This window comes from Macaca mulatta, chromosome 6, assembly GCF_049350105.2.
Source record: "Macaca mulatta isolate MMU2019108-1 chromosome 6, T2T-MMU8v2.0, whole genome shotgun sequence".
In the NCBI taxonomy this organism is placed as follows: domain Eukaryota; kingdom Metazoa; phylum Chordata; class Mammalia; order Primates; family Cercopithecidae; genus Macaca; species Macaca mulatta.
The window spans coordinates 132,590,535-132,600,001 of record NC_133411.1 but is presented as its reverse complement, the minus strand read 5'-3'; the positions used below and the strand labels follow the sequence as shown (position 1 = coordinate 132,600,001).

General features: G+C 39.2%; 1 pseudogene; it reads right to left on the bottom strand.

Annotated features, from left to right (window-relative positions):
• Positions 1 to 306: 306 nt before the first annotated feature.
• On the bottom strand, positions 307 to 1,160 carry LOC144341289 (keratin, type I cytoskeletal 18 pseudogene; annotated as a pseudogene).
• Between the last annotated feature and the right edge of the window lie 8,307 nt (positions 1,161 to 9,467).

Here is a 9,467-nt window from a genome sequence, read left to right as displayed (position 1 = left end):
TTTATCTATTTTGAGTTGATTTTTGCAAATGGTGTAAGATAAAGGTCTAATTTTATTCTTCTGCACGTGAATATCTAGTTTTCCCAACACAATTTATTGAAGACAATGTCCTTTCTCCATTGTATGTTCTTGGCACCTTTGTCAAAAGTCAGTTGGCTGTAAATGTGTGGATTTATTTCTGGGATTTCTACTGTGTTCAGTTGGTCTATGGGTCTTTTTCTTTCTTTCTTTCTTTTTTGACATCCAATGACCTTTGAACTTTTTATTGGCTTCCTGCTCCCCAAAGGGTACCCTGCTTCTGCTGGCTTAATGCCTCACAACTTTGGTGTCCTTGGTCTCAGACACCACTTTGCCACCCACTGTCTGGCGGGTGGTAGTCTTTTGGATGGTTTGCGTGGAGTTACTGCTATCCAGGGTATCACCAAGATTGAAGTCCTCACCATCTTCCAGCAGGCAGCGGTAGGTGGCAATCCGGGCCTCCAGCTTGACCTTGAGGTTCAGCAGGCCCTCTTTGTGGTTCTTCATGACGAGCAGATCTCCTTGAGAGCCTCTATCTCTGTCTCCACCTGCAGCCGAGTGACATTAGTGTCATCAATGACCTTGCAGAGCCCATGGATGTCGTTCTCCACAGACTGGTGCATGGCCAGCTCTGTCTCATTCTTGACTCTAAAGTCATCAGCAGCAAGGCGGGCATTGTCAATCTGCAGAATTATGTGAGCATTGTCCACAGTATTTGCGAAGATCTGAGTCCTCAGGTTCTCCATGGTCTTGAAGTAATGGCATCAGTCTCTGACCTGGGGTCCCTTCTTCTCCAAGTGCTCCCAGATTTTGCTCTCCAGCCTCGGGTTCTCGGTCTCCAGGCTCCTCACGCTGTCCAGGTAGGAGGCCAGGCGGTCGCTCAGGCTTTGCACGGTCTCCTTCTCTTGCTGGATGCCTCCCATCCCTGCCAGACCCCCGGCCATCCCGGCAGCCAGGCTCCTGGACCCCATGCCTCCCCGGAAGCTGGTGGAGCGGGACACGGAGATCCGGGAACCAGAGCGCCCGGCGCCTGCATAGACGCTGCCTGCTCTGCTGACTGGCCAGGCGCCCTAGCTAGGCGCCTGGACATCGCCCAGGGACCGGTAGTTGGTGGAGAAGGTGGAGTGAGTGGTGAAGTTCATGCTGTCCCGGGAGGAGGGCGACAGGACAGGACTCAGGCTTTGCCGACCCTATGTGTCCATTTTTATGCCACTACTATGCTTTTTTTGATTACCATAGCTTTATATATTTTGAAGTCAGGTCGTATGATGCTTTTAGTTTTGTTCTTTCTGCTCTAGATTTATTTGGTTATTCAAGGTCTTTTGTGGTTCCATACAAAATTTTGGATTGTTCTTTCTATTTCTGTGAAGAATGTGATTGGTATTTTGGCAGGGATTGAATTGAATCTGTAGATCACTTTGGGTAGTATGAACATTTTAACAATGTTAATTTTTCCAATTCGTGAATGTGGGCTGTCTTTCCATTTAATTCTGTCTTCCTCAATTTCCTTCATCAATGCTTTATAGTTTTCAGTGTACCTCCTTGGTTAAATTCGTTTTTAAGTATTTTTTTTTTATCTTTTTTGTAGCTCTTATAAATGTTTTTTATATCTTTTTCAGATAGTTTACTGTTAGTATATAGAAACACTACTGATGTTTGTATGTTGATTTTGTATCATGCAACGTTTCTGAATTCACTTATTGGTTCTAACAGTTTTTCAGTGGAGTCCCTAGAGTTTTCCATATATAAGATCATGTTGTCTGCAAGTGAGGAAAATTTAACTTCTTCCTTTCTAATTTGGATGCCTTCTGTTTCTCCTTTTGCCTGATTGCTCTGCCTAGGATTTCCAGTAATATGTTTAATAAAAGTGCCAAGAGGCTGGATCTTAGAAGAAAACTTTCAACTTTTCCCTATTTGGTATGACTTTAGACGTGGGTTAGCCATATATGACCTTTATTATTTTGAGGTATGTTTCTCCTATACTTAATTTGTTGAGATTTTTTATGAAGAAAGGATGTTGAATTTTGTCAGATGCTTTTTCTGCACCTACTGAAATTATCAGATGATTTTTGTCCTTGATTTTATGAATGTGATGTATTATCTTTATTGGATTTGCTTATAGTGAATTATCCTTGAATCCCTGGGATGTATCCCACTTGATCATGGTGAATAATATTTTTAATGCACTATTAAATTTCATTTGCTAGTATTTTGCTGGAAATTTTTGCATCAGGCACATTGTCCTGTCGTTTTTTACTTTTTGTAGAGCTCTTGTCTGGCTTTGGTATCAGATCAAAGTGTCCTCAAAATGAGTTTGGATGTATTTCTTTCTCTTCGTTTTTTGAAAAGAGTTTGAGAAGAATTTGTGTTTGTTCTTCTTTAAATGTTTGGTAGAATTCAACCATAAAACAATCTGGAACTAGGCTTTTCTTTTTTTTTTTTTTTTTTTTACTTTTAAGTTCAAGGGTACATGTGCATGTTTGTTATATACCTACACTTGTGTCATGGGGGTTTGTTGTACAGATAATTTCATCACCCAGGTATTAAGCCTAGTACCCATTAGTTATTTTTCCTGGTGTTATCCCTCCTCACACCCTCCACCCTCCAATAAGCCCCAGTGTGTGTTGTTCCCCTCTATGTGTCCATGTGTTCCCATCATTTAGCTCCCAATTATAACTGAGAACATACAGTATTTGGTTTTCTGTTACTGCATTAGTTTGCTAAGGATAATGGCCTCCAGCTCATCCATGTTCCTGCAAAGAACATGATCTCATTCTTTTTTATGGCTGCGTAGTATTCCGTGGTATATATGTAACACATTTTCTTTATCTAGTCTATCACTGAAGGGCTTTTAAGTTGATTCCATGTCTTCACTATTATGAATAGTGCTGCAATGAACATACACGTGCATGTGTCTTTATGACAGAATAATTTATATTCCTTTGGGTATATACACAGTAATGGGATTGCTGGGTCAAATGGTAGTTCTGTTTTTAGCTTTTTGAAGAATTGTCACACTGCTTTCCACAATGGTTGAACTAATTTACACTCCTACCAACAGTGTATAAGTGTTCCCTTTTCTCTGCAACCTAGCTGGCACCTACTATTTTTTGACTTTTTAATACTGGCCATTCTGACTGGTGTGAGGTGGTATCTCATTGTGGTTTTGGTTTACCTTTCTCTAATGATTGAGTTTTTTGTTGGCCACATGTGTGTCTTCTTTTGAAAAGTGTGTGTTTATGCCCTTTGCCCACTTTTTAATGGGGTTGTTTATTTTTTGCTTGTAAATTTGTTTCATTCCTTACAGATGTTGGATATTAGACCTTTGTCAGATGACAGTTTGCAAACATTTTCTCCCATTCTGTAGGTTGTCTGTTAACTCTGTTGATAGTTTCCTTGGCTGTGCAGAAGCTCTTTAGTGTAATTAGATCACATTTGTCAATTTTTGCTTTTATTGCAATTGCTTTTGGCATCTTTATCATGAAATTGTTGCCTATTCTTGCATTCAGAATAGTGTTGTCTAGGTTGTCTTCCATGATGTTTACAGTTTTGGGGTTTACATTTAATTCTTTAATCCATATTGAGTTGATTTTTGTATATGGTATAAGGAATGGGTTCAATTTTGATCTTCTGCATAAGCCAGTTATTCCAGCACCATTTATTGAATAGTGAGCCCTTTCCCCATTGCTTGCTATTGTCAGTTTTGTTGAATATCAGATGGTTGTAGGTGTGTAGCTTTATATCTGGGTTCTCTATTCTGTTCCATTGGTCGATGTGTCTGTTTTTGTGCCAGTACCATGCTGTTTTGGTTACTATGGCCCTGTAGTATAGTTTGAAGTCAGGTAGCGTGATGCCTCCAGCTTTCTTCTTTTTAGTTAGGATTGCCTTGGCTATTTGGGCTCTTTTTTGTTTTAATATGAATTTTGAAATAATTTTTTTCTAGTCCCGTGAAGAACGTCATCAGTAGTTTAGTATGAATAGCACTGAGTCTTTATATTGCTTTGGGCAGTATAGCCACTTTAATGATACTGATTTTTCCTATCAATTTGTATGAAATGTTTCCCCATTGTTTGTGTCATCTCTGATTTCTTTGAACCGTGTATTGTAGTTCTTATTATAGAGATCTTGTTAGCTGAATTCCTAGGTATTTTACTCTTTCTGAGGCAATTGAGAATGGGAACACATTCCTGATTTGGCTTTTGGGTTAGCCATTGTTGGTGTAGGAATGATAGTGGTTTTTTCTTTTGACTTTCTATCCTGTGAGCTTAAGGAACCATTTGGCCAATACTATGGGGTTTTCTAGATCTAGAATCATGTCATCTACAAATAGGGATAGTTTGACTTCCTCTCTTCCTATGTGGATGCCCTTTATTTCATTCACTTGCCTAATTGCTCTGGCTAGGACTTCCAATACTATATTAAATAGGAATGGTAAGAGACAGCATCCTTGTCTTGTGCCAGTTTTTAAGGGGAATGCTTCCAGCTTTTGCTCATTCAGTATGATGTTGCTGTGGATTTGTCATAGATGGCTGTTATTATTTTGAAGTATGTTCCTGCAAAACCTAGCTTACTGAGAGTTTTTAATATAAAGGGTGTTGAATTTTATTGAAAATATTTTCTGCATCTATTCAAATAAGTATGTGGTTTTTGTCTTTAGTTATGTTTAAGTAATGAATCACATTTATTGATTTGCTTATGTTGAACCAACCTTGCTCCCAGGGATAAAGCCTACTTGATCATGCTGGATAAGCTTTTTGATATGCTGCTGGATTTGGTTTTCCAGTATTTTGTTGAGGATTTTTACATCAATGGTCACCAAGGATATTGGCCTAAAGTTTCCTTTTTTTGTTGTTGTGTCTCTGACAGGTTTTGGAATCAGGATGATGCTGGCCTCATAGAATAAGTTAAGGAAGAGTCTGTCCTCCTCAATCTTTTGGAACAGTTTAGTAGGAATCATACCAGCTCTTCTTTGTACATCTGGTAGAATTCAGCTGTGGATCATCTGGTCCTGGGCTTTTTTTGGTTGGTAGGCCATTTATTACTGATTCAATTTGGAGCTCATTACTGATCGGTTCAGGGATTCAATTTCTTCCTGGTTCAGTCTCGGGAAGGTGTATGTATCCAGGAATTTATCCATTTCTTACTGATTTACTAGTTTCTGGGCATAGACCTGTTCATAATATTCTGTGGTGATTATTTGTATTTCTGTGGGGTCAGTGGTAATATCCCCTTTGTCATTTCTAATTGTGTTTATTTGGATCTTCTCTCTTCTTTATTAATCTAGCTAGTGATCTATATATTTTTGTTAATTTTTTCAAAAAACAGACTCCTAGATTTGTTTATCTTATGAATGTTTCTTCATGTCTCAATCTTCTTCAGTTCAACTCTGATTTTGGTTATTCCTTGTTTTCTATTAGCTTTGGGGTTGGTTTGTTCTTGCTTTTCTGGTTTTTTTTTTTTTAAGTGATGTTAGGTTGTTAATTTAAGATCTTTCTAACTTTTTGCTGTGGGCCTTTAATGCTATAAATTTTCTGCTTAACACTGCTTTAGCTGTGTTCCAGAGATTCTGGTATGTTGTATGTTTGTTCTCATTAGTTTCAAAGGACTTTTAGATTTCTGCCTTAATTTCAGTATTTACCCAAAAGTCATTCAGGAGCAGGTTATTTGATGTTCATGTAATTGTATAGTTTTGAGTGATTTTCTTCGTCTTGATATCTAATTTTATTGTGCTGTGGTCCAAAAGAGTGTTTGTTTTTTTATTATTTCAGTTCTTTTGCCCTTGCTGTAGAGTGTTTTGTGTCTGATTGTGTGGTCAGTTTTAGAATATGTGCCATGTAGTGATGAGAAGAATGTATATTCTGCTGTTTTGGGGTGGAGAGTTCTGTTGAACTCATTTATCACATCCATTTGATCCAGTGCTGAGTTCAGGTCCTGAAGATCTTTCTTAATTTTCTGCCTCAATGATTTGTCCATTACTTTTAGTAGGGTGTTGAAATCTTCAACGATTTATTGTGTGGGAGGCTAGGTCTCTGTAGGTCTCTAAGAACTTGCTTTATGAATTCGGGTGCTCCTGTGTTGAGTGCATATATATTTAGGATAGTTAGCTCTCCTTGTTGAATTGAACATTTTGCCATTATGTAATGCCCTTCTTTGTCTTTTTTTATCTTTGCTGGTTTAAAGTCTCCTTTATCAGAAACTAGGATTGCAACCCCTGCTTTTTTCTGATTTCCATTTGCTTGGTATATTTTCCTCCATACTTTATTTTGAACCTATGGGTGTCATTATGTGTGAGATGGGTCTGTTGAAGACAGCATATCATTGGGTATTGCCTTTTTGAATCCAGCTTGCCACTCTGTGTCTTTTAATTGGGGCATTTAGCCCATTTACCTTCAAGGTTAGTATTGATATGTGTAGATTTGACCCTGTCATTGTATTGTTAGCTGGTTATTATACTGGTTTGTTTGTGATTGCTTTATTGTGTCACTGGTCTGTGTATTTAAGTGTGTTTTTGTACTGGTTGATAACAGTCTTTCCTTTCCATATTTATTGCTTCCTTTAGGAGCTCTTGTAAGGCAGGTTTGGTGGTAAAAATTCCCTCAGCATTTGCTTGTCTGAAAAGAATCTTATTTCTCCTTTGCTTACAAAATTTAGTTTGGCCAATGTAAAATTCTTGGCTGGAATTTCTTTTCTTTAACAATGTTGAATATTGGCCTCCAATCTCTTTTGGGTTGTAGGGTTGCTGCTGAGAGATCTGCTGTTAGTCTTATGGGCTTCCTTTTCTAGGTGGCATGACCTTTCTCTCTAGCTGCCTGTAACACTTTTTCTTTCATTTTGACATTGGAGAATCTGAGGATTAGGTGTCTTGAGGATGATCTTCTTGTGACTTATCTTACTGGGTTTATCTGCATTTCCTGAATTTGAAGTTTGGCCTCTCTAGCTAGTTTGGGGAAGCCCTCATGGATGATTTCCTGAAATACATTTTTCAAGTTGCTTCCAGTCTCCCCATTTCTTTCAGGCACACCAGTGATTTATAGATTTGATCTCTTTACATAATCCCATATTTCTTAAAGGTAATGTTCATTCCTTTTTATTCTTTTTCTCTGTTTTTGTCTAACTGTCTTATTTCAGAAAGCCTATCTTCAAGCTCTGAGATTCTTTCTTTATCTTAGTCTATTCTGCCACTAGTACTTGCAATTGCATAAAATTCTTGTAGTGTGTTTTTCAGCTCTAACAAGTCAATTACATTCTTTTCTATACTGGCTATTTTGTTTATCAGCTCCTGTATCATTTTATTGTGATTTTTAGCTTCCTTGGATTGGGTTTCAACATGCTCCTGCATCTCACTGATCTTTATTCCTATGTTTATTTGAATTCTATGTCTGTCATTTCAGCCATCTCAGTTCAGTTCTGAATCTTTACTGGAGACCTAGTGTGGTTGTTTGGAGGAAAGACAGCACTCTGGCTTCTTGAGTTTTCAGAGTTCTTGCACTGGTTCTTTCTTATCTTCCTGGGCTGATGTTCCTTCAGTCTTTGAAGTTGCTGCCCTTTTATCCTATTTGGTGACCTTGAGAATTTGACTGTGGTATCAGGTGGTTTCGTTTATGGAAGATTTGAGAGAGCCATGGTTCAGCTCACAACTCCTGGACTGCATGCTCTAACTCTGGGGAACTGGTATCAGTCCCCAGAATTTGTTCTCTGGTAACTTGAGATTAGGAACCCACTGCACTGGCAGTGCCACAGTGCTCCAGGACCAGGGTGTCATAGCACTCTGATGGATGGTGACACTCAAAGCTTTTTGTATGGTGGCAGCAGCAGGATCTGTCCTCATTTGCATGTGCCAGTGGCAGTGGCAGCAGCAGCAGAGCAGGGTGGACTTCTCTGCTGTGGCAGGGTGCTGGCAGGTTCTGGGGTGCTGGCCTCTGAGAAGGCATTCACAGTAGCAGAGGAGGCAGCATGGCTGAGGGGGCCTCTGGCAATTATGTGCACAGTGGTGCTGGTGATGGTGTTAGCACAGCAGGCAGGGTGCTGGTGGGCATAGGACTGAGCATGCGCTCTATAAGCATTCACACAGGTGGAGATGGCTGCTCAAGGTGGGGAAGGGCCCATGCTTCTCTGTGCCTAGTTTCACTCCCATGGCAGTGTTGTCACAGGGGTGGGGTGCAGGGGGTCGGCTGGCAGGCTGTGTGCCTGCCAAGGCTTTAACTGCAATGGAGATTTGGCAGGGGGTTGGGGTGGCAGGGAGCCAGGGGATAGAGTGTACTCATGCTGGCATTTCTTCTTGGTTTTTCAGAAGTTGGGTGTATAATTGTTGGGTGTATAATTGTCCATAATAGTCTCATAATCCTTTATATTTCTGTGTTATCAGTTTTAATGTCCCTTTTTCCTCTCTGATTTTATTTGAGTCTTCTTTTTTTCTTAGTCCAACTGGCAGGTTTATTAATTTTATCTTTTTTCAAAAACAAAAACACAACTCTTTGTTCTGTTGATCCTTTCTATTGTTTTTCTAGTCTCTATTTTATTTGTTTCTGCTCTGATGTTTATTATTTCCTTCCTTCTACTAATTTGGGGCTTAGTTTATTCTTTTTTCAAGTCCTTGAAATAAAATATTAGGTTGTTTACTTGATATCTTCTTTTTTGATGTAGGTGTTTATTGCTATAAACTTCCATCTTAGAAATGCTTTTGCTGCAGCAAAAGAAACTACCATCAGAGTGAACAGACAACCTACAGAATAGGAGAAAATTTTTGCAACCTACTCATCTGACAAAGGGCTAATATCCAGAACCTATAAAGAACTCAATCAAATTTACAAGAAAAAAACAACCCCATCAAAAAGTGGGCAAAGGATATGAACAGACACTTCTCAAAAGAAGACATTCATACAGCCAACAGACACATGAAAAAATGCTCATCATCACTTGCCATCAAAGAAATGCAAATCAAAACCACAATGAGATACCATCTCACACCAGTTAGAATGGCAATCATTAAAAAATCAGGAAACAACAGGTGCTGGAGAGGATGTGGAGAAATAGGAACACTTTTACACTGTTGGTGGGACTGTAAACTAGTTCAACCAATTTGGAAAACAGTGTGGCGATTCCTCAAGGATCTAGAACTAGAAATACCATTTGACCCAGCCATCCCAGTACTGGGGATATACCCAAAGGATTATAAGTCATGCTGCTATAAAGACGCATGCACAACGTATGTTTATTGTGGCACTATTCACAATAGCAAAGACTTGGAATCAACCCAAATGTCCATCAGTGACAGACTGGATTAAGGAAATGTGGCACATATACACCATGGAATACTATGCAGCCATAAAAAAGGATGAGTTCGTGTCCTTTGTAGGGACGTGGATGCAGCTGGAAACCATCATTCTCAGCAAACTATTGCAAGAACAGAAAACCAAATACTGCATGTTCTCACTCATGGGTGGGAATTG